General features: G+C 41.5%; 1 protein-coding gene and 1 non-coding gene across 3 annotated transcripts in view; both read right to left on the bottom strand.

Moving 5' to 3' along the window:
- The window catches only part of CECR2 (CECR2 histone acetyl-lysine reader), a 113446-nt gene that overhangs the window by 71096 nt on the left and 15904 nt on the right, over window positions 1-26446 (bottom strand). The window lies entirely within an intron of this gene.
- LOC129537360 (U6 spliceosomal RNA) lies at window positions 19734-19843 on the bottom strand. Its single transcript, XR_008682013.2, has one exon. It is a non-coding gene; the product is annotated as a U6 spliceosomal RNA (small nuclear RNA).

Here is a 26446-nt window from a genome sequence, read left to right as displayed (position 1 = left end):
TATACAGAAATCCTGGCTACCCAGAAGTTCTGCTTCCAAAGAAACTCCAGGAAGCCCTAAACAGAGACTGCAGCAAAGACACTGATTTCTTAACATTTTTCCCTCACTTTTTGCAAAACTTGACCAGTGAATCAATCTATGATACTTTCACTAACTACAAGTTATTAAATTGCTACAAAAAAATATTCCTTGGAACTAAAAGTAATTATTCCTTCTCTAAGAAGCAAGTACTGTCCAGAAAACTTCCAATTTTATAAAGTGAAACTTAATTACCAAGAGGTGATCCTCGAAGAAAACATAATAGTAGCCAATGGTTGTGGCTGGCCAGTATTTAAATTTATCTAAATGTGCTCTCTATTTGAATTCATACCACAGAAACTTGCTGAACTTATGTAAGAAAGCCCATCAGAAATTAAGTCTCCTCCTCAAGAGACTCAAAAGGATGGGCAAAACACTCACCAAACCTATGTGATGAAGCAATTTTAAATTCTTAAAAGAAGTTTCTCTGTTGTGAAAGAATACACCTGCTAACTTCAATATGACATTATATATCAAGAGACTTTAAAAAGACTAGCCCTCTAATCCGGAGAAGGCAATGGCAAGCCACTCCAGTACTCTTGCCTAGAAAATCTCATGGATGGAGGAGCCTGGTAGGCTGCAGTCCATGGGGTCGCTAAGGGTCAGACATGACTGAGCGACTTCACTTTTCACTTTCACACACTGGAGAAGGAAATGGCAACCCACTCCAGTGTTCTTGCCTGGAGAATCCCAGGTACGGGGGAGCCTGGTGGGCTTCCGTCTATTGGGTCACACAGAGTCGGACACGACTGAAGTGACTTAGCAGCAGCAGCAGCCCTCTAATCACAATTGTGCACATTTGGTATCACTGGTGCTTTATTACTTTTTAAAAAAAGGCAAAGCACTGTAACAATCTAAGGGTCCGAACTGGAGAAGTAATTAGACAAACAGTATCCATCCATTCACTGCATGACTGAGATCTGAATCCAGGCAATTTAGAGCCCAAGCCCTTAACTAAGGTCCTCCATTGCCTCACCCACTCTATCATTCAGGGCATTACTGAGGGGAAGATATCTATCAATAGTTGACAGCCAAGTAAACCAATACAAAAATCAGTAAGAAATAATAAAGGTCTAGAAAAGAAAACAAAAAGATATACACTCCACCTTCCTGACTCACTAAGTCAAGCAATTCTAAATTCAGTATTAGTAATCATTTTGAAAAGCACTAAATAAATATAAAAATCACTGCTCCTTTCTTTGTGTCTCTAACTTACCTTTGACCTACACATATCCTTAGCTGCCTAGGTTCAAATATTTTACATGAAATTCACCACCATTAAAGGGGCTGTGTTCATAGGTATTTCAGTAAACAGGGCACTCAACTCCCTTAGCACTAACCACTGGCTTCATAAATTCACCATTTCAGCCTCTCCAACACAGAATGGGAATGATCTGGAAATAGTAAAAACAATCCTAAAACCTTTCTTCCCAGACATCATCAGTATACTAGAAAACCTTGGCCTCAGGAGGCAGTGATGAAGCCTCAAATCTCCAGTGAACAAAATTTAAATGGAAGAAGGAAGTTGGTTCTCAGTGGACTACAGATGGATGGATGATTGACTGATAGGTTAAAAGCTTCAAATTATTTACAGAATAAACCAAGCACAGAGATAAAATTAAATTGCTGAAGTCAACATTTTTCATCTCCAAATTCAGACTCACTCATAACACAACCATCACCTCAGGAAGAAGTAATACCAGGCAAGTTCCTCCCCACAACGAGGCAGGCTTAGCACACAGGCGGGATGACTGCTGGTCCAGTGAGGCCTAGACTGCCACAGCAGACACCTCCTTGTCTTCTGCTCTGTGCGGTGGACATTTCAATGGTAGAATGTAGGGTAACGGAAATGAACTATATATAATACAACAGCAAGCACATACAATTTTATTGAAAACATAGTTGATTATTATCATCTTATATTAAGAAATACCCACAAATATAGACAGAGGAATTCTTTAGTACTGCAGAAATGGCTTGTAAAAGAGGATCTATTGAATGGGTTGGTGCAGGAGCTGTGCTGCATACTAAAGGGCTGTGAATGCCAACTGGAAGAACAATCTAATGAGTCAGAATAAAGTACAAGTTTCTTTTCCCATTGAAATAACTATTAACCTTATATATAAACATTAACACCATATACTGTTGCTGCTGCTGCTGCTAAGTCACTTCAGTTGTGTCCGACTCTGTGAGACCCCATCGACAGAAACCCACCAGGCTCCCCCGTCCCTGGGATTCTCCAGGCAAAAACACTGGAGTGGGTTGCCATTTCCTTCTCCAATGTGTGAAAGTGAAAAGTGAAAGTGAAGTCGCTCAGTCGTGTCCGACCCTTAGCGACCCCAAGGACTGCAGCCTACCAGGCTCCTCCATCCATGGGATTTTCTAGGCAAGAGTACTGGAGTGGCTTGCCACTGCCTTCTCCGAACACCATATACTACAAGGTCCTATATATAGCACAGAGAACTATATTCAATATCCTATAAGTTACAATGGAAAAAAAACTTTTTTAATTATGTATAACTGAATCACTGTGGTACAGCAGAAACACAACACTGTAAATCATCTATATTTTCATTTAAAAATTTAAATACAAAAAAATGTGTACCAGGCAATGTAGATAAGCTACACTGAAATCCTGAATGGTCACATCTCTGCTTTTACCTTATTCAAGTCACTTTAGCAGTGCTGCTTTCTGGTGTATCACTAAAGGGATCCCAATCCACTATTATTACACCTCTGCTACTGACTTGAGGCCAACACAAATTATATATCAAAGAAAAAGGTCAAAGGACTTTTGAGATGATCACAACTGAGTACAGTGTATCACTTCCAGACTGCATTACATAAAATGGCAAATTTATCAAGAATAGTGAAATATACTCTCTCATTCAGCTAAGATCTATCACGATTTGTTAATCTTACTAGCAAGCCAAACAGTTCTAATAAATGCACTCTGCCTATCCATAACAAAAAACCTCTTTGTATGCCTAGTGGTTAGCACACAGATGCTATACCATCAGAACTTTCTGGAATACAAAATCCTAGATTTTCAGATTTTTACTGTACTTTGATGTACTATACTATAGGTCACATTGCTTCCAAGAGTTCCAGATGCATTTGGCCACTACATTATCTCATTTCAACTTCAGCCCCAGAGAGTTCACATGCTGCATGCAAAGTCGCTCAGTCGTGTCCAACTCTTTGCAACCCCGTGAATTGTAACCCGCCAGGCTCCTCTGTCCATGGCATTCTCCAGGCAAGAACACTGGAGTGGGTTGCCATGCCCTGCTCCAGGCAATCTTCCCAATCGAGGGATTGAACTTGGGTCTCTCAAGTCTCCTGCACTGGCAGGTGGGTTCTTTACTGCTAATGCCACCTGGGAAGCCCCAGATAGTTCACACGTAGTACTAAAAGGTGATATTAACACTACTTCACGCAAACACATTTGGGAGAAGATGATCTCTCTTTTCCACTATAATGTACAAACATTTGTTTCCCTTCTCTCTAGTTTATAGCAAAAGGGGAGGTTTCAGATACTGTACAATAGTTTTGTACCTTGTATCCTTTTATATGGAATTATTTCTATAGGGGAATTGCAATTTTATCTTGAATACAATGAGTTTTACAACACAATGAAATAACTGGAAGAGACCTAGGGCTTAGTGGAAAAGGCACTGTAAAGCACTACTCTGGAATCATTTACAAAATGGTATCTGTCTACGTGTATTTCTCTAGAGGAACAATATAAAATATGAAGGAAATTACAAGCCCTGTCATACTGCCTGCGCTCCAGTGAATTATACCCAAAATGTCCCAGTTTACATATGGATTACTCTGTAAGTTTCAAAGTCTTTATTTGAAATGTGTAGCAGGAAAGCAGTTCACCTAATAAGCAGCAGCATATTGAATGAAAACACAGGGCCAAAAAGGCAGGGCAGAATACTGAACCTTCTAAGAAGGGAAGAAAATGGACAGTGAAGTCAGACACTCCCACGAAATGCCAAGTGCCTGTCAACAGGCACATTTCATCTATCGATTTGGGTATTCAAACACTTAAGGGCCCACTGCTACACACAAAAGGCACCAATACAAATGGCTTCTAAGTGAACCGAGTCAGCGCCATACTTTTCCACCAGCTAAATAAGAGACAATTTAGTAAGAAGTATTTTAAGAGTTGTGTATCCGTTCCGTTCCGTCGCTCAGTCGTGTCCGACTCTTTGCGACCCCGTGGACTGTAGCCTACCAGGCTTCTCCGTCCATGGGATTCTCCAGGCAAGAATACTGGAGTGGGTTACCGTTTCCTTCTCCAGAGTTGTGTATAGGCAACTGTTAACTTTTACAACCACACTTCAGGAATTCATCACTGGTTACAGATTCCTCACACATGTAAGCATGCCCCAAAAGGAAAGATCACCAAGAAGGGCTAAGGTGAATGATGGACAGACTTGGCCCCAATGAGCTATGATCCACTCCAACTCCTTACCCCCAACAAGTTTTCTCCCATCCTAGAGAGTGAGCAAAAAGATTACATCTGCATCTGCTCAAATTAATCTTTCAGGTACATTCTTTACCAACTAAGGTAATTCACATCAATAACAATACTTGCAATACACCTCAAAACTTGGTCATCTGAAACCTTGTCTTCCAGAGACTTGGACTGATTCTAGACTCTGTCTTCCAAGTAAATGTATGTGAAACTTGGACTAGCTTTAAACTGCACATCTAGCTTTCAGAATATCTGGAGAGAAGGGTCGGTCTAAAATGTCACACTGAATACCAAATGAAAAACTGGACCTAAGGTCCTCCAGCAGAGATGGTCCTCTGAGACCAAACACCCACTTTCCTGCTGCTCAGACCAGAGTATCCAAACAGTGTGTGTGTTTGAGGGGTGAGGAGGCAGGGGAGCAAGCCAAGCAATGGTTGGACAGTGAGTGTGACTGAACAGGTCGCCTAACGCCAAGACAGAACAGTGCATTAAGGATCCAATTAGAACAGTTAAAAGCAAAGTCTAAGCATCACTTGAGGTCTTGACCAGTAAGTGCCTGGAAAAGGGAACCTTGCAAAGAAGCAAGTGTCCTCCAGCACTGTGAGGACACAGCTTGTTCCTGTTTTCCCCACACTCCAGCTTTCAAGGTCAGAACTATGAACTTGCTTTCTCCCACAAGAATAACTTTTTGATTTTGATCCCTTTATAGGAGGTTCACAATCATCACAGGTCTCCCTCATCTAAAAGTAGCCTATGGGCTCTATAAAGGATATCTTTCCAACAAGGTCAAGGAAAGGTGTGTGTGTCCCAAAAGCGGCAGTGGGGCTGAGCCCAGACTCTCTCCACCTCAGAGCAGTTTTAAAGAGTGTTTCCTGAAGAAAACTGTAACAATGGCTAATCAAAAAAGTCTGACTGCAGCCCATCTTGGGGGACAGAGTGCAGACGCACAAAACACTGCAGTATCCACCCCATCAGGAGAAAGGAGGTGGCTGAGCCCCCAGAGAAAGTCAGCACACCCCTAATGGAAATGGCAAGTCATGTGCAAGCTTCTTGAGTGACTTCAAGAGTTCTGAGGGATATAGCAGACTTCCAGATACAACCATCCCAACCTCAGAAGTCCTCATTTGCGGGTGGCTGAGCCTCCAGAAAAAAGGGCTCACGGGGCGGGGGGTGGAAGACAGAAGGTGTATTTCTATCTCCCATCCGTTAGATCTGCTGAAGACAGGAGGGATCTGAAAGAGTCCTCGTATCCCGTCCCCAAAGTGAAAAACCAGCAAGTGATACTGCTGCACTGGGAGCCAAAGGCTCAGGCTCTTCAGCCCTAAGAATGGGAGCCACGCCAAAGCCCAAGCCTGCTTTAGGCACACACAGCACAGAAGTAGCTGCAGGCTGCAGGGTAGGGCAGGGAATGAAAACGCAAAGCAAAGTCAGAAACAGAAAATGTGTAGCTCTAAGAAAACAACTGGCCTTGGTTGCACTACTGAGTCTCAATGGTGACAACTCCTATGGCCTTACTTTGGGGAACCAGACTGGATACAAAGAACTTACCCTTTCCCAAGGGTAATTTATTGTAATTTATTGTAACTCCTAGTTACAATAAAGAAGAACACCAAAACTACAGCCACAGCTATTGATCATCATTCATTCAACATGCAAAAGAAATGAGGTAAGTTATTAGAATATCAGCCATGACAAACAAAAACATCACTTACTGATTTCTACAGCAGTACTGAGTATTAACACAGAAAATGTTCATTATATATGACTTCAAAAAGAAATAAAACTATATAATATGTTATAATGGGCTTCCCACGTAGCTCAGTGGTAAAGAATCTGCCTGCCAATGCAGGAGACACTGGAGACCTGGGTTTGATTCCTGGATCGGGAAGATTCCCTGGAGTAGAAAATGGTAACCCACCCCAGTATTCTTGTCTAGAGAATCCCATGGACAGAGGAGCCATGGGCTACAGTCTTTGGGGTTGCAGAGTCAGACACAACTGAGCACACACACATATAAAGCAATGTTATAATGATACCACATATTTTAAAAGTAGTCAATATATGTCTGCATGATATAAATAGATCTACACTGGCTCAAAATAATTATAAATAATCATTACACATTTTTGCCCATTTCAATCCCGTCTCTGCACTGGATAGTTCCAGATCTATCTAACCTGACAATTACTTTCAGCAAAACCCAGCTTTTACACTGCACATCCACTCCGTCACGTTCATCTGCTGAGGGGAGGCCCAGATGGTCTTTCACACTGGACTGGACAGCAGGAAGTGATGGACTCGCTCCCGAGAGCAAAGCCTCCGCCTGCAGCCTTCTGTTAGCCCTCCCTGTCTCACCCACCCCGCTCTCAGTTCCTGTACGTACCCTCTGCACAAGTAAGCAAGTTCTGTCCTCCACGTGTCTCTTCCCATAAAGCAGGGAGAAATAGCGCTATAACACTAAATTAAATCTCAAATAAAGCAATGCTCTTACATTAGTCTCCTAGTCCAAAAACATTACTCTATGCTTGGTGATAAAAGCTATAGCGGGTATTCAGTACATAGCCCCTGATCACAAAGAACTAATAAAACTTATGAAGTCCAACTAATAAAACAACTCATAAATATGCAACAGAGAGAAAATTATAAAGTATTTTTAACTGCTAGGCTTGGCTCTCATTTCCAACTCCAACCAAACCCACCACCTTACTGTACAACTCTGGGCAAAGTCCTTATCTGTAAAATGGGAGTTAAACCTAGATGATCTTACCTTCCAGAGTTCTAGAAACAACCAATCAGGGAAGGAAAGATAGATGTGGGCTTCTAGTATGAGTCACAAGTTTACCTATGAGCAGACAACAACTGAGACTAAATACCAAGTGAATATGGCAACGGGGAAAAGATATCCAGTCTCACAACACAAGCAGAGCGATCTGAAAGCAATCGCAAAGAAACACTCTCCTTCCTGCCATCACAGAAGCCCTGCACGAGGGTTACCACACGCACAAATCTACTGTCCGGAGAGGAGAGGATAGCAACCTGTGTGTGTAGCAGCTCTGCATCAAGCAGTTACGAAGACAAAGATGCGTTAGGCACAGTCTCTGACTTGAGGAAGTTTATTTCATTTCATTCATTCACTCAGTAAGTATCTCCTGAGCACCTACTATGTACACAGACAAAGGGACATGTTCCAGCCAAGAGTAAATAGGACAGACAAGATGCCTGCTCAAAAAACTCGCAGTCCTGGGTGTACACAAAAAATGCCAACTGCAGAGAAAGAAGACTGAAAAGAGCAGTGTGACAGACAGCAACGGTCAGGAAGAGGCGGAGCTGCTCTAAACTGGCTGACTGAACGAGAGCGTGTGTAACAGGAATCTGCTCTATTATTCTCTCCACAGTACTCACTCAAAATTTTTACAACAAGCTATAGACGGACAGGACAACCAGTGCAGGTTTCACATGTGAGATGACATGCGAGCTAAGATTTGAAAACCAGTACAAGGCAGGTCTCCCTATGCCCTCCAGAGAGAGGCAACTGTTGGCGCAGAGGCCTCAAGGAGCTGGGATCCTTCATGAGAAAAAAGGGCTCACGTGCCCACACCAAGAGCCAGGGAGAGGAAGGAACAGGCCAGGAGTGGAAGCAGAGCCTGTGGGGACCCTATTACACAATGGTAAGGAATTCAGAGTTTACTCTAAACCCAAGAAGCTGCTGGAAGGTTTTAAGAGGAATGAAAACATAGGAACATACTTGTTTTTGTTTTTAAATACAAAGCAATACAAGTTAGGTGCTAAACGATTCCAAACACATGTATGTTTAGTAATGACATGAATTTACCTCCCTAATCACTTTAGTTCCTAATTTCAAGCACATCAATGTAAGGACATTTAGTTCAGTACCTGGGGAAGTGGCTCAGAAGCATACTGGGTAAGAAAGAGTCAGTGAGAAATTAAATTCTGTTACAGACGTCCAAGGGCTTCCCTGGTGGCTCAGCTGGTAAAGAATCCGCCTGCAGTGTGGGAGACTTGGGTTCAATCCCTCAGTTGGAAAGATTCCCTGGAGAAAGGAAAGGTTACCCACTCCAGTATTTTGGCCTGGAGAATTTCATGGACTGTAATTCTCCAGGCCAGAATACTGGAGTGGTTAGCCTTTCCTTTCTCCAGGGTAATTCCATGTAACCCTAAACCCTTGTAAGTCGGACAAGACTGAGAGACTTTCACAGACATCCAAAGAAACTCTGGGCAAACAGATTGTGGGCAAGAATTTCAGACTCATGTAAAACAGAAAAATATTCTAGCTACTGGGCCAGCAGCCACATAAATAAAGGGAAAAGGTCAGATGAATGATTTCCCCCATCACTGACAGAAAAGAATGGGGACCCCAGATGTCATGTCCATGCTCCTGACTTCTCATCCAGTTTATTTCTAAAGAATCTTATAAAAAGAATTTAGAATCCACAGAGACATAAAAAAAAAAAAAAAGATTCCACAGAGACCCAAGCAGATTAGTGGTGGCCAGAGTTGGGGCAGGGAATGGAGAGTTGACTAAAGGGTGTGAGGTCTCCTTGTGGGGTGATGGATATATCCTGGAACTACAAAGAGATAGCAGTTATACAACATACTGAATTTACTAAATGCCACTGAATTATACACTTTAAAGTGGTTAATGTTATGTGGATTTTAGCTCAAATCTTTAAAAATGAAGTTGAAAAGAATGAAAAATAAGAACAGCTAATGGCAAGAGTATGTACGTCACTGGAAGCAGTTTCAGAGATCCAGGTTCTTATCAAAACTTCAGATAAACTGAATGCAGACCATTCTTAAGCTCAGCAGTATTGACTTTTTGGCCCAGAGAACTGTTCTGTTCTGGGGACTGTGGATATTTGGCAATTTCCTGGGCTTCTAACCACTGGATACTAGGGGGCCCCCTGTCCCAACTTATGGCAACTAAGAATGTCTCAAGACTGTCAAAGTCCCTTTGAAGGGCACGGCACCCTGCTGTCAGACAACCACCAACTTTCCTGCATCTGAATTTCCTCAACCAACAGATGTCCATCACCTTACCCAAGGTCTCTTTCATTTCTGGAATTCTAGTCCATATTTGGTTCACCACCAGTGATCTACAATCTAGTGCAGCCTTCTCTTCCACTAACCTTACTCTTTGTCTTACAAGGCTGCTTCAAGGACATGAAATAACCAAGGAAATGCTTTAGTGAAAGCTCCTCAAACAGTAAAACTGGCTAGCCGAAACAAGTGCTGGTATAGATGTTCTTCCATTAAGACTCCAAGATCAGTTAATAAAGGAATATTCAAGTCAGAGAACTAGTTTCCAAATCTGTAATTTTGTTTTTATTTAATATGCCTCTTAAATAAGATCTTCTCTTGAAATTAACTGAAACATCTTTTCTCAGAGTTTTCAAGGACTAAAATTCTCTGTATTCATACATGAACACCCCAGGAATCCTGAGCAATAAAGGGTTAACCTACTAAGTTCTGTGTATGCTCAAAGAATTACAACCAACTTCATTTAATTATTAAGTAGCCAATAAGCTAATCTCTGTGGCTGGTTAGTGCACTAATGAAATAAGGCCTTCCAGCTCAGAGCTGTCATTCTAATCAGGAGACTGTTCTCCTCAACTAGTAGAAAGAGACGGCAGGATCTAAGGACTCACATTATAAATTTGGGGAAAGAGAAAAGAATCCATGTCATATTTCACTCTTTTTGTGTGTAAAGGTACCCAAGCTCCTGAACTGACATTTAAAGAAAACTCCAGCCAACAATAGCAGACCATACATTCTTTTCAAGTACAAATGAAATAACTAGCAAGCCCACGTTATGGACCACAATACAAGTCTCAATCAACTTTAAAGGATGCCAACTTGAGGCAAGAACCTGTGGAGTAGAGGAGGCATGTATCCCCAAAAGGAAATAATAGACAAAAACAATAGACAACCCCACTAGCAAAGACAAACATATCCCCACATACATGCTGGCTACTGGTTACTTCTTTCAGTGAGTTGCTTCTCCACAGGCTCTTGACTTTCTCAACAATTACATTTGCCCTTATTGTTATAATGTCTTCTTATATATTAAGAACATGTACCACATGTTTTCATATTCACTGTAATTTTTTTCTTCAGTTTAATTTTGAATTAAAATTATGAATATGAGAAGTTAAAAAAAAGTCAGACAACTCTACTTGTCTGACCAAATGGACTTAAGTTCAGTTCAGTTCAGTTCAGTCGCTCAGTCGTGTCCGACTCTCCGCGACCCCATGAATCACAGCACGCCAGGCCTCCCTGTCCATCACCAACTCCCGGAGTTCACTCAAACTCATGTCCACAGAGTCCGTGATGCCATCCAGCCATCTCATTCTCCGTCGTCCCCTTCTCCTCCCGCCCCCAACCTTTCCCAGCATCAGAGTCTTTTCCAGTGAGTCAACTCGTCGCATGAGGTGGCCAAAGTATTGCAGTTTTAGCTTTAGTATCAGTCTCTCCAATGAACATCCAGGATTGATCTCCTCCAGAATGGACTGGTTGGATCTCCTTGCGGAACAAGGGACTCTCAAGAGTCTTCTCCAACACCACAGTTCAAAAGCATCGATTCTTCGGCGGTCAGCCTTCTTCACAGTCCAACTCTCACATCCATACATGACCACGGGAAAAACCATTGCCTTGACTAGACGGACCTTGGTTGGCAAAGTAATGTCTCTGCTTTTTAATATACTATCAAGGTTGGTCATAACTTTCCTTCCAAGGAGCAAGCGTCTTTTAATTTCATGGCTGCAATCAGCATCTGTAGTGATTTTGGAGCCCAAAAAAATAAAGTCTGACACTGTTTCCACTGTTTTTCCATCTATTTCCCATGAAGTGATGGGACCAGATGCCATGATCTTTGTTTTCTGAATGTTGAGCTTCAAGCCAACCTTTTCACTCTCCTCTTTCACTTTCATCAAGAGGCTTTTGAGTTCCTCTTCACTTTCTGCCATAAGGGTAGTGTCATCTGCATATCTGAGGTTATTGATATTTCTCCCGGCAATCTTGATTCCAGCTTGTGCTTCTTCCAGCCCAGCGTTCCTCATGATGTACTCTGCATATAAGTTAAATAAGCAAGGTGACAATATACAACCTTGACGTACCCCTTTTCCTATTTGGAACCAGTCTGTTGTTCCATGTCCAGTTCTAACAGTTGCTTCCTGACCTGCATACAGGTTTCTCAAGAGGCAGGTCAGGTGGTCTGGGATTCCCATCTCTTTCAGAATGTTCCACAGTTTATAGAAATCAGTAATAGAAAACTCTCTGACAGATTCCCAAGTATTGTATTTGAAACTAAATTAACATACTTCTGAATAACTTTAGGACAAAAATCAAAATAAAAGGGTGATATGCCTGAATGCTTTTCCCTCAAAGAACAAGACAAGGATGACTGCTCTGGTTGCTTCTATTTGACGCTTTATGGGAAGTTCTAGACAAAGCAATAAGACAAGAAAAATGAAAGGTACCCAGATCAGAAACAAGCAAAACTGTCTTCTTTGCAGACATCATCACATCATCTATGTTGAAAACCCGATGGAATCTACAAAAATATTGCTAAAAAAGTGAATTTAGGAAAATTACAGGATATTAGATCAATATATAAAACTCAACTGCATGTCTATAAACTAGCAAAAAACAACTGGAATCTTTTTAAAATGTACAACAGCCTGGACTGCCCTGGCAGTCCAGTGGTTAAGACTCCACATTTCATTACAGGGGTGCACTGTGGAACCATGGTTGGGGAACTAAGATCCCACATGCTGTGAAGCACAGAAAGAACGATTTTTTAAATAATTTAAAAAATTTTAAATGTACAACAGCATAGAAAACAAGTATAAAATGCTTCAGGAAAAATCAAACAAAAGGCAGGACCTAAACTGAAAAACATAAAATTTTTCTGTGAGAAACTAAAGAAAATCTAAACAAACAGAAAAGACTAAATACTATTAAAAGGTCAATATCCCACAAGATGATCTGTATATTCAACACAATCCGAATCAAAATATCGGCATAATTCTAAAATCCATATGGAAATACAAAGGACATAAAATAGGCAAACAGAGTGAATATCACTAACATTATTTAATTTTAAGAATTATGACAAAATTACAGTAATTAAGGCAGTGTGGTATTAGCCGAAAAACAGACAAATTCAATAATGAAACAGGATAATGGTCCAGAAGTGAGCCCACACTTATGTAAGCAACTGATTCTTTACAAAAGGACAAAGGCAATTCAACGAATAAAGGACGACCTTTCAACAAATGGTGCTACAACATATACAAAACAACAATTGTGATTAATGCCTCACGATAAGCAAGAATCAATTCAAAATGGATCATAAATCTAAATATAAAATCCAAAACAGGGTTTCCCTCGTGGCTCTGTGCTTAAAAAAAAAAACAAACCCACCTGCCAATGAAGGAGACATGGGTTTGATTCCTGGTTCAGGAGGATCCCACATGCTGCAGAGCAACAGGGCTGTGCCCCACAACCACTAACCCCAGAGCCTGGGAACCGCACCTACTGAAGCCTGCAAGCCCTAGAGCCCACACTCAGCAATGAGAAAAGCCCCCGCGTGCCAAAACTAGAGAAAAGCCCACATAGCAACAAAGACCCAGCACCGCCAAAAATAAACATAGAAAGATTTTTTTTAAACAATAAAACTTAAAAGTATTAAGAACAGCTTCCCCAGTGGTCCAGTGGTTAAGACTACACACATCTACCACAGAGGGTGTGATGGGGAAGTTCCACATGACTTGAGGTGCAGCCCTCCCCCGCAAAAGAAAATGTAAGAGAAAACCTTTGTGATCCTGGGCAAGAAAAAAGTGTCTTGGATATGATGATAACAAAAGCACAACCATAAAAGAAAAAACTGATAAATTAGAATTTGAAAATTCTAATTTATCAATTAGACAACTCATAGACTTAAAGAAAAGACAACTCACAGCCTGAAAGAAAAGATATGTAAAATAATAATTCTGACAAAGGACTTCTGTCCAGAATATATACACTTAATAGTATAATTTTTAAAATAAGCAAAATATCCTAATAGAAATTTCATCAACAATATGTGAATCACTAACAAACACATGAAAAGGTGCTGACTATCATTATCATTAGGGAGGTAACACTCCACACCCACTAGAATGTCATAAGCACACAGACAATACTGAGTACTAATGATGATGGGAAAAACTGGAACTCCTGCAGCCACTGTGGTAATAAGTTTGGGGGTTTATTATAAAGCCAAACACAACTCCAATTCCACCTAGGTAGCCAGCCAGGAGAAAGAAAGTACATGCTCACAAAAACACCCATTAGCAAATACACAAAGTTATTATTCATACCAAACAAATGGTGGAAACAATCCAAACGTACACCACCTCACAAAAAGATCAAGAGAAAAGAGGGGTATATCCTTATAATGGAATATAACTCAGTCAGAAAGTATTCAAGGGACTTCCTTGGAGGTACAATGGTTAATACTCTGCAGTTCTACTGCAGGGGGTACAGCTTCAGTCCCCAGTTGGGGGACTAAAATCCCAAATGTTGTGTTCAAAAAAGAAAAATTGAGGACATATCCAAAAGACATAGGCTTACCTGAAAGAACCACAAAGGCCAAAGCTAGGACAATTTGGGCAACAAAGCTCACAGGGCAAAATGAGTATCCGGAATCTGCAGCTGACAGCAACAGGCTGAGGAGACGTGCTGGCAACAAAGCATAAAGCTGAAGGCAAGACTGAAAACCGAATCAAAGATGGACACGCACTCAAATAAAGTCTGAGTTTAGTCAGCAGCACTGTACCAAAGTATCTTCGTTTTGACAAATGTACCTTGGTTGTGTCAGATTAAACATCAGGAAGGCTGGGGAAAGGGGATTCAACAGGAGTCAGAAAACTAATGTCCACTGACCAAAATCCAACCAGCCACCTGCTCTTATCAAGTTTTATTGAGGAAGTTCACCCATGGTCCAGTGGTTAGAACTTGGTGCTTTCACTGCCAGGGCCTGAGTTCTGTCCCTGGTTGGGGAATTAAGATTTTGCAAGCCACATGGCATACCAAAGGAAAAAAAAAAACAAATATCTACTGGAACATAGCCATACCCATTCATTTACTTACTGCCCAGCTATGGCCGCTTTTACCTTACACTGGCAGAACTAAGCAATTCCGAGAAAACACCATCTGTCCACAAAGCCTAAAATACTTACTATCTGGCCCTCTACAGAAAAAGTTTGCTAACAGGGTAATACATGAACTCTTGGTACTGTGACAATAACTTTTTGGTAAATCTAAAATGGTTCTAAAATATAAAGGGTTCAGGGCTTCCCTTGTGGCTCAGTGATTAAGAATACACCTGCCAATGCAGGAAACATAGGTTCGATCCTTGGTCTGAGAAGAATCCACATGCCACAGAGCAACTAAGCCTGTGCACTGCAATTACTGAGCCCTCATGCCACAATTACTGAAGCCCACACACCCTAAAGCCCGTGCTCAGCAAAAAGAGAAGCTACCACAATGAGAAGCTCTCTCGGCAACTAGAGAGTAGACCCTGCTCATTGCAAGGACAAGGCTCTCTTGGGGTCCCCTCAACCAACTGTACAAAGACAGATGAGATTATGATTACACAGATATGCAGCCAGTTACTTAAGAGAGCCCCCAGCCCCTTCAGAACAACCTCTCCCCTCTTTCTGGCCTTCCCAGGTTTGCTGGTTTTCCTCATGTTCCCAGACCTGGGAGAAAAGCAGATGGCAGTCAGCACAGGACTCAAAATGCAGCCCCTGTTTAAAACAAAGATTTTAAATTCAAAATGAAGCGTTCTGCAGGAAGCAGGACATTGCAAAGCACCTCCCCTAGGGGCTGGGAGGTGGTGATCTCTGGCTTCCTTGTTCTCAGCACCATTCCTTAACAGTCAGCACCATCCGCAGAAACCACTACCACCTACTCCAGAAGACCTCCATGGTTGCGTGTTTCTGAGCTCTCTACCTCCCCCATACCGTTTTTTCCTTTTGTGTATTACAAACCTCTTTTCCTCAGTGAGGCAACCTAAGTCTGGGATAAAAATTGAAGATATTCCTGAAGATTACACTGCAACTACATTCAAGGGGCAAAGACCTACATTTTTCAACTTCAAGGAAGTTAAAATATTTTTAAGAAAAAAATTATAAATCAAACACAAAACATTATCTAATACCTGGTTGTGGTTTAGTTGGTAAGTCGTGTCCAACTCTCGCAATCCCATGGAGGTAGACCGCCTGGCTCCTCTGTCCATGGGATTTCCCAGGCAAGAATACTGGATTCGGTTGCCGTTTCTTTCTCCAGGGGATCTTCCCCATCCAGGGATTGAACACAGGTCTCCTGCCCAACAGGCAGACTCTTTACCGACTGAGCTACCAGGGAATTCCGTTTATTCTAGACATGATCTCTGCAGGTACAAAGTAGTAGATACTGTCAAGGTCCTCAGAAAGTCTGAAGAAAAATGAGGAAGCTCAGACAAAATGTGGAAGCCAAATGTGATTTCTAGATTTTTTAAAAAGTAATACTATTTTAGAACTTAATATAAAATATATCCAACTATAATATGTTCACTTGAGAATAAGCCAAATAAAGAGAAAATAATCACCACAGAAGCTTCGGCCTGCCAGCTTTAAATTTGAAGATATGCTTAAAGAATGTGTCTCTTAAATCTTAAGATTTCTGAACAAAATTCAGCAAGGATGACTAAATATATTTACTTTAGTAAAATCTACCATCTCCATTCATGGTATACTCATGCCTAAGCACACTCGTGATTCTCCCTCCAAATTACCACTCACCTCCCACACCATCCAAACCCTAAACACCATGCACAAGTGTCTTCCCAGGAGAAGACCCAGAAATATCAAAGCGAAAGACAACTTACCTCACCTAAAGATGAGAAAGCTGAGGTCCAGAGAATGGAAGAGACCTGCCAAGGTCCCAAAGCTAAAACTTGGAGTGAGGCCAGGGTCCACCAGCCTGGCGGCCCAGCACCTGCACCAAGCAAGGCCTCCCTCCCTGTTCCCTGCCTCTGCTGAACCAGACCAGCTCACACCTCTGAGCCCAGTGCTTCTCATGCTTTAATATGCGCAGGAATCACCTGGAAACTTCACTTAAATTCAAAATTCAGAGTCTGAAATAGTAATCTCAGGGTGAGGCCTTAGACTCCGCATTTCTAACAAGCTCCCAAGCAATGCTGATGCTGCTGGTGCGAGGTCCACAGATGGAAGGGAAGGTCTGGCAGCATGTGATTCTATCCTAGCCAATTCAGATTTTTACTTCCTGTACAATTTATGACTCCTGAGTCTACAGGAAATCTCCCGAGGCCTCGGTCTTCTCATAAAAATTCTGTTTATAAGGCCCAAATGATAAAATTCATACATCAATTCAAAATTCTTGGCATTTACTGAGTTTTTGGTGAATAGCTAATTTGAATACAACTTTTAAGTTAGCATTATTCAGGTATTTGACATGTTTTAAGGCACTTAATTTCCACATTAATTCAATGGGTAAGTATATTATCCCCATTTTTAAATATGAGAAAACTGGGTGTGACAGCAGTCAGTGTCAAAGTGCAGTGTCACACAGGTGCAAAGCAGGGCCACAGGAAGTAAACCTGGGCTGGCTCCACAACCTGTATTCTTAACCACCTTACTCTGCAGAAACGTTAATTTTTCCTCCTCAACTCCAAATTCAAGTTCACAATTTGTACCACACGTTTCTAACTTGAGGCTGTGTGTAAGCCCAACCTCAGTGTGCCCCACATTGACCACCTTCACCCCAGACGCAATCCTCGTCTCAATGACTGCATCCAAGTGGCTCCAAGCCAGAGTCCCAGGACTCACAGGGATGGGACAGTCGTCCCCTGTCACGTCTGCACCCCCTCCTCACAGCACTGAGCTTTACATCCCCCACACTGTCCTCAGGTGAAATTCACAGATGATGCCTTCTTACAACCATAAACATAATTGATACATTACCCCAACTGTAATCAAGAGGAGACAAAAATTAAATACATAATAAAAAGTATTCCAAAATGTAAATACCTAAGCATGGACTCACTAGAAGACACAGCGCCCGAAATAAAAACAAAGACCAACACCAGGCTGAGGTGTAAGCAACTAACTATGATCAGTGATGAGTAAGACATGACACAGGATATTCTATCGACGTTTCAAACAGAACTGCATAATCTTTCCTTGGTTCTTAACAGTGGCACTCCTAAAAATCTTGGTACACGTTTAAACACTGCAAAAACTACCTTGTGTTGACGTGTAAAACCCTAAGTTTGGATTTAAATCCCAGGTTTTCTTCACCTACACGAAAGACCTCAGGCTGATGTGTGACATCCAGCACCCCACGCCCGTCCTCTCTCCACCAGTGCTGCCTCTGATCTCTGGCACCAAAAGGCCTCCACATGTTCCCAGAACACTCCGGGGATGACACACCCCTGGCGATGACACACCCCTGGGGATGGAACTGGGACCACGGTACTAGTCTCTTCAAGCCACTGTCCAACCAACTCCGTGTCCAACCCTCACCCGCAGCCCCACTCAATCTCCAGCTCAGGTCGGCAGCTCTCACCGAGGCAACTGGCACAGCCTGGTAACTGCCTTTCTGGTTCCAACCTGCTGCCTCTGTACTGAGAGAGAACTGAACCCTACTATCCATTCAGTCAACAAATATTTACTGCACACTCACTACATGCCATCCTGCTCTAAACATTATAAATCACAACATTCTCTCCTGCTCAAACTAGAATAGCTCTTCACCTATGGCAATTTTCAAACAGTGCTCTATTTTTATCTGTTTTATATACTGAGTTCCTGCATAAAATTTCCTTTTAACAAAGTGATTCACAGCTTTAAAAGTTTGAAAACCCTGACTTTCAGAATAAAATCAAATAACCTTCCTCTCTAACCATCACCTCAGCACTAACCTAGCCTCATCTCCTGTACCCCCATCCACCTTGCAGATGGGCCCACAGTGCCACCCCCTCTCTGGCACAGTCTCTTCCTCCCTTCCACATGGACTGTCATCCTACTGAGTGACCCTCTCTCTGTACCTGCGCCCCTGTTAATTCTCTACCCAGCCTGCCAGGCTGAGGAAGCTGTGAAACCTTCCCAATTCCCCTACACCCATCCCCCAACAGGCTCAGCTATTTTCTTGTAAAGCTACTAGCTTCTGCTGTATTTTGCACACTTCCATTTTAACAAATACTGTACTACAATAGTCTGTTTGAACCTCTACCTCTATAATATCTCCCTTTCTCCCTCAAATTTTGTGGGCAGTGACTAAGTCTTTACTTTCTGGCACCTGTCAAGTGTATAGAGCTATCCTCTCAAGGGTAAGCTGACTGAGTGATATTGGTAGGTTTCTCGTCTTCTCAATCTAAAATATAAATTTCCCTACCCAAGCGATCAAAATAAATATCATTAACAGTAAACAGCTTCCTAGGTGGCATAGTGGTAAAGAAATCACTTGCCAATGCAGGAGACACAAAAAACGTGGGTTTGATCCCTGGGTCGGGAAGATCCCCTGCAGAAGGAAATGGCAACCCACTCCAGTATTCTTGCCTGGGAAATACCATGGACAGAGGAGCCTGGCAGGCTACATTCCATGGGGTCGCAAAAAGTAGGACATGACTGAGCATGCAGGCACACACACACAACTAATGTTTACATAAAAAGAAAGCCATGGAAGGAATAGTACTACTCACGGCTTGGGGAAAAGTTTGCAGTGATCCAAAAGACATCTGCTTCACTGACTATGCTAAAGCCCTGTTGTGATATGGATCACAACAAATTGTGGGAAATTCTTAAATAGATGGGAATACTGGACCACCTTACCTGATTCCTGAGAAACCTGTACGCCAGTCAAGAGGCAACAGTCAGAATCAGACATGGAACAATGGTTCAAAATTAGGAAAAGAGTATGTCAAGGCTATGTACTGTCACCCTGCTTATTTTTTGTTTTAAATATTTATTCATTTAATTTTTAACTGAAGGTAGTTGCTTTACAGTATTGCATTGGTTCTACCAAACATTAACATGAATTAGCCATAGGTTTACACATGTCCCCCCAACCTGCCTCCTCATCCCACCCCTCTAGGTCATTGAGCAAAAATATGGCATGCTTCACAAATTTGCGTGTCATCCTTGCACAGGGGTCATGCTAATCTTCTGTACATTCTTCCAATTTTAGTGTATGTACTGCCGAATCAACTATCACCCTGTTCATTTGACTTATACACAGAGTACATCATATGAAATGCCAGGCTGCATTCAAGGCTGCACAAGCTGGAATCAAAATTGCCAGAAGAAATATCAACAGCCTCAGATATGCAGAAGACACCACCCTGATGGCAGAAAGTGAAGAGGAACTAAAAAGCCTCTTGATGAGGATGAAAGAGGAGAGTGAAGAGGTGGCTTAAAACTCAACGTTCAAAAATCGAAGATCATGGCATCTGGCCCCAGCACTCTGGCAAATGGAAGGTGAAAAAGGGGCAACAGTGACAGATTTTATTTTCCTGGGCTCCAAACTCATGCGGATGGTGACTGAAGCCACTGAAATTAAAGACACTTGCTCCTTGGAAGGAAAGCTAGGAAGGAAAACTGACAACTCTAGATAGCATATTAAAAAGCAAAAACATCACTTTGCCGACCAAGGCCCATATAGTCAAAGCTACAGTTTTCCAGTAGTCATGTACGGACGTGAGACCTGGACTATAAAAAAAAGCTGAACACTGAAGAATTGATGCTTTAGAACTGTGGTGCTGGAGAAGACTTGAGAGCCTCTTGGACTGGAAAGAGATCAAAGTAATCAATCCTAAAAGATGTCAACCCTGAATATTCAGTGGAAGGAATGATGCTGGAGTTGAAGCTCCAACACTGGCCACCTGATGCAGAGAGTCAACTCACCTGAATCCAGCAAAGACTGAGAGCAGGAGGAGAAGGGGGTGACAGAGAATGAGATGACTGGATGGCATCACCAATTCAATGGACATGAGTTTGAGCAAACTCCAGGAGATAGTGAAGGGCAGAGAAGCCTGCACGCTGCAGACAATGAGGCTGCAAAGAGTCTGACACAACTGAACAGTAACAACTTGAAATCACCCAGCTTCTGACATGAAGTAGTAAGTACCCAAGGACACACACGAAACAATCTGACTAAAACTGTTTAACTTGAATCTAATCTTGAGTTAACAGAAAAACTCAAAACATGTAATATTCTATAAGACAACTGACTGACGCTCATCAAAGGGTTATAAAAAGCAAAAAGTCAAGAGGACTACTCTAGATGAAAAGAAATTAAATAATATCCAGGTGCAATGCAAGAAACCTTGACCAAAACCAAACCAACTATGAAAGATATTTTTTTGATAGGGGCAGGGGGAGGAACTAAATATTAGATAATACTATAAATATGATTAAGTAATATTATGAAACTTTTTAATTTTCCTTATAAGTACTAACAGTATTGTGGCTGTAAAGGAGAACGTTCTTATTTTTATATTGTTCTTAGGCAACGTATGCCGAAATATTTAAGAAAGAAATATCATGATGTATGTACAATAAAAAGCCTTTGATTGTGTGGATCACAAAAACTCTGGAAAATTCTTAAAGAGATGGGAATAGCAGACCACCTGACCTACCTCCTGAGAAATCTGTATGCAGATCAAGCATTAGCAGTTAGAACCAGACATGGAAAAATGGACTGGTTCCAAATTGAGAAAGGAGAACGTCAAGGCTGTATATTGTCACCCTGTTTAATTCTATGCAGAGTACATCATGGGAATGCCGGGCTGGATGAATGAAGTACAAGCTGGAATCAAGATTGCCGGGAGAAATATCAATAACCTCAGATGTGCACATGACACCATCCTTATGGCAGAAAGCAAAGAGGAACTAAAAAGCCTCTTGATGAAACTGAAAGAGGAGAGTGAAAAAGTTGGCTTAAAACTCAACATTCAGAAAACAAAGATCATGGCACCTGGTCCCATCACTTCATGGCAAATAGATGGGAGAAAAAAATGGAGAAAGTGACAGACTTTATTTTCTGGAGCTTGAAAATCACTGCAGATGGTGACTTCAGCCATGAAATTAAAAGACGCTTGCTCCTTGGGAAGAGCTATGACCAACCTAGACGGTGTATTGAAAGCAGAGACATCACTTTGCCAACAAAGGTCCCTCTACTCAAAGTTATGGTTTTTCTAGTAGTCATGTATGGATGTGAGAGTTGGACCATAAAGAAAGCTGAGCACTGAAGAATTGATGCTTCTGAACTGTGGTGTTGGAGAAGACTCTTGAGAGAGTCCCTTGAACTGCAAGAAGATCCAACCGGTCAATCCTAAAGGAAATCAGTCCTGAATATTCTTTGGAAGGACTGACGCTGAAGCTGAAGCTCTAGTGCTTTGGCTACCTGATGCAAAGAACTGACTCACTGGAAACACCCTGATGCTGGGAAAGATTGAAGGCAGGAGGAGAAGGGAATAAGAGGATGAGATGGTTGGATGGCATCACCACCTCGATGGAAATGAATCTGAGCAAGCTCCGGGAGTTGGGGACAGACAGGGAAGCCTGGCATGCTGAAGTCCATAGGGTCACAGAGAGTCAGACACGACTAAGCATGAACATGCATTTTATGCATTATCAAAAAAGTGCTTATTTATGTTTACACACAGTGTGTATGGGCTTTCCAGGAGGCTCAGCAGTAAAGTATCCTCCCCTGGAGGAGGAAATGGAAACCCACTCCATATTCTTCCCTGGGAAACCCCACAGACAAAGGAGACTGGCGGGCTATAGTCCATGGGATTACAACGAGTCGGACAGGATTTAGCAGGTTCAGTTGCTCAGTCGTGTCCAACTCTTTGTGACCCCATGGACTGTATGTAGCATGCCAGGCCTCCCTGTCCATCACTTCCAATGAGCAGTTGAACAACAACAATATTCACATCGTCCGAAGCAGAACTATATTCTGAAGAACTATCCTCTTCTGAGAAACCTGTAATATATATGTTGCTCAGGCAATCAGAGAAAGTATCTGTATAAAATTCACCAAAAAATTCTTCACTCAAAATTTTGTGACATGTCATTTTTTGAAAATTTTACACTTATACACAAGGTTGGAGCAAAAACCTAATGGAGCAAAATGTGAATGATAATGACAATCACGAATTGTATAATGAACCTGTGATCAATATGAAGCTCTAACAATGTTACACAATGATGTCAATTGTATCAAGTCTACAAACATGTTTCCAATCAACAGCATTTTGGTAACAAAACACAGTATTAATACCTCTCCAGTTAATAATGTGATAATTACATGCAGGTGTAAGAAATTCTACAGAGAAACCCGTGCACTTTGCTCAGTTTCCTACAACACTAACGTTTTGCACAACTATGATACTGCCACCAGGAACTACATCCACTGATCTTATTCAGATTTCTCCAGTTTTACTTGTACTAATCTGCATGTGAGTCTGCATTCACAGCTTTTTATCCCATTAATCATTAAGTACTTGAGGAATCCAATGCAAAATAAACAAATTGATTGTTTTTACTTCTTAAATTATTGTGTACCAACATCTCAAAAATCTACTCTTTATTTTCATCATCAAATTCCGTCCTCTAGAGAAAGCGCTAACACACACAATGCTGATGCTTCTGTAGCACCACTGCAGCCAACTTTGCTTTAAGATTTATTTTTTGGCTGTGCTGGGTCTCCCTTGCTGCATGCAGGCTTTCTCTGCGTGTGGAGAGTGGGGGCTATTCTCTAGTTGCGGTGCATAGGCTTCTCTTTGCACTGGCACCTCCTGCTGCAGAGTACGGGCTCTAGGGCACCTGGGCTTGGGGAGCTACGGAACACCGGCTCAGTAGTTGTGGCACAGGAGCTTACTTGCTCCGTGCCATGTGAGATCTTCCTGGACCAGGGATTTAACTGATGTCCCTTGCACTGTAAGGCAGATTCTTAACCACTGGAACACCAGGAAAGCCCGCTGCAGCCAACTTTCGAGGAAAACCCCCTTTCACAAACCCAGAATGAAGATATGTCTTTTTCAACATAAAATGATTTCTGTATGCTCCAGAATTAAGCTGAACTTTGCTTCTAAGGGTTAGCCCTCTGGACTGTCCCAGACAGTTCTATGCAAATGGAAAAATACCACTTACTTCTTAGAGATTAAACGAAGAGCTATAAAAATACTTCTCATACACTATCAACAAAACATGTAAAAAGCAACTATAAAACCACAACTATAAAACCTCTAGAAGAAAACACAAAAGAAATTCTTGGTGATCTTAGGTTAGGCTATGATTTTTTAAATACAATACCAAAAGCATGATCCAAAAAAAAAAAAAAACTGGTAAATTGGATTTCTCGAATTTAAAATATTCTGCTATTCAAGAGACACTGTTGAGGAGTTCCCTGGTGGCCTTGTGGTTAGGATTCCTGGCTTTCACAGCTGTGGCAGGGATTCAATCTCTAGTTGTGGAACTGAGATCCTCCAAGTGGTGTGGCAAAAAAAAAAAAAAAAGACACTGTTAAGAGAATTAAAGATAAGTTCTAGAACGAGAAAACATTTTCTCAGTATGCATCTTATAAAGAACTTCTATTGTAAATACATGAGAAACTCTCAAAACTCAATATTAAGAAAACAACCCAATTTTTTAAATGGGCAAAAGATTTTGTTTTTTAATGGGCAAAGATTTTTTTTTTTTAAATGGGCAAAGATTTTAAAAGATAATTCTCCAAAGTATGTGGATGGCAAATAATACTCGGTACAATTAGTCATGAGGCAAGTGTAAATTCAAAACACAAGATAGCAGTATATACCTATTAGGACAGTTTTCAAAACAACACTGACAGGAACACACACTAGATACAGAGGAACTGAGGCTCACACACTATTGGAGGGAATGCCAGAAACCACCACACTGTTTTCCAAAGGGAACCGCACACTTTCCGGCATTCAAGAATCCTGCTGCTGCTGCTAAGTTGCTTCAGTCATGTCCGACTCTGTACAACCCCATAGACGGCAGCCCACCAGGCTCCCCCGTCCCTGGGATTCTCCAGGCAAGAACACTGGAGTGGGTTGCCATTTCCTTCTCCAATGCAGGAAAGTGAAAAGTGAAAGTGAAGTCACTCAGTCATGTCTGACTCTTCACATCCCCATAGACTGCAGTCCACCAGGCTCCTCCGCCCATGGGATTCTCCAGGCAAGAGTACTGGAGTGGGTTGCCTTGCTTTCTCCAATCCTGCTGCTAGGTATTCACAATGACACCTGTACATGAGTGCTTAAGCAACTTTATTCATGATCGCCCAAACTAGAAATAGCTCAAATGGTCTTCTGATGAATGGATAAACAAACTGGTGTGTCCCAACAAAGGAATATTTGGCAATAAACAGAACTAAGTGCTGACACATGCCACAACAGGAATTAACCTCAAATGCACTCTGCCAAGTAAAGACCTCGAACCCAAAGGGCTGCATACTGTACAGTTCCATTTATGTGACACAGATAAGTGACTGCCAAGGGCTAGAGGAAATGCTTAGTTACCAAGGGGCATGGTGAAAGTCCTTAGGGGATGAACCTATTCTACACCTTGATTGTGATAGCGTTCCACAACTGTAAAAAGTCACAGAATGTACACTAAACATGGGGGCTGTTAATATGCATAAATTATACATTAATTGAAATAATTTAAAGATAAATTTGTTTGGAAAACAATTTGGCAGTTTCTTATAAACTTAAGATGACCCAACAATTCCATGGCTAGCTGTTTACTCAAAAGAACTGATAAATAGCTACACCAAGACTTATAAGTGAATATGTGAAGTGGAAGTCACTCAATCATGTCTAACTTTTTGTTACCTCATGGGCTCCTCTGTCCACTGAGCTCTCCAGGCAAGAATACTGGAGTGGGTTGCCATTTCCTTCTCCAGTAAGTGAATATACACAGCACTTATATTCATAACAACTGAGACACACAACAATACCGGTGCATCTCAAAATCATGCTGACCAAAGCCAGGTACAAAGGAACATGGACTGTAAGCCTATTTATGTGAAATTCTAGAGATGGCAAACTAATCTACAGTCATAGAAAGCAGATCAGTGACTGTCTCAGACAAGAGTGGAAGTCGACTGCCAAGGGACACAAGGAAAATTCGGTAGTGACAAAAATGTTCTATATTTTCGCGGGTGATTTTTGACCACGGTGTCTGGCTTGTGGGATCTTAGTTCCCTGAACAAGGATCAAACCTGTGCTCTCAGCAGTGGAAGCAAAGAGTCCTAACCACTGGACCACAAGGAAACTCCCTCAAAATGTTCTATATCTTGATTGAAGTAAAGATACTCAAAAGGGTGCATGCATTGGTCAAAACTCAAACTACATACTTTAAAAAGATGCAAGTTTACTGTATTTAAATTACATTTAACAAAACTGATTTTAAAACACAATGTTAATGAACACTTGACTCTCAGCATAACTCTATGGAATGAGCAAAAAACTCTCCAACAAAGAAGCTGCGGCTCAGAGAGATAGTCTGTCCACACCCTGAGCACTGCCTGGACTGGAGCCAGTATTATTCCAATGAAATCTTTTTTCCTTATTATTTCACCTCACATATTTACAGCTTGAAATTTAAATCATTTTATCAACTTTTCCCTATTACTGGGATAAACGACTTGGCTTCAATCTGCTTAAAAACTATCCCAAGAACCAAACAAATGTGTGATCCAGGATAGAGGTGAAGGACAACATCTATAAAAGTCACTGTGGGGACAACTGAAAATGTTCAGATATTGATATATTACAGAATTATTGTTAAT

Source organism: Moschus berezovskii, chromosome 6 (genome assembly GCF_049115385.1).
Source record: "Moschus berezovskii isolate FMDL1 chromosome 6, NW_MosBer_1.0, whole genome shotgun sequence".
NCBI classification, from domain to species: domain Eukaryota; kingdom Metazoa; phylum Chordata; class Mammalia; order Artiodactyla; family Moschidae; genus Moschus; species Moschus berezovskii.
The sequence above is the reverse complement of the archived record's forward strand: the minus strand, read 5'-3'. Positions and strand labels throughout refer to the sequence as shown.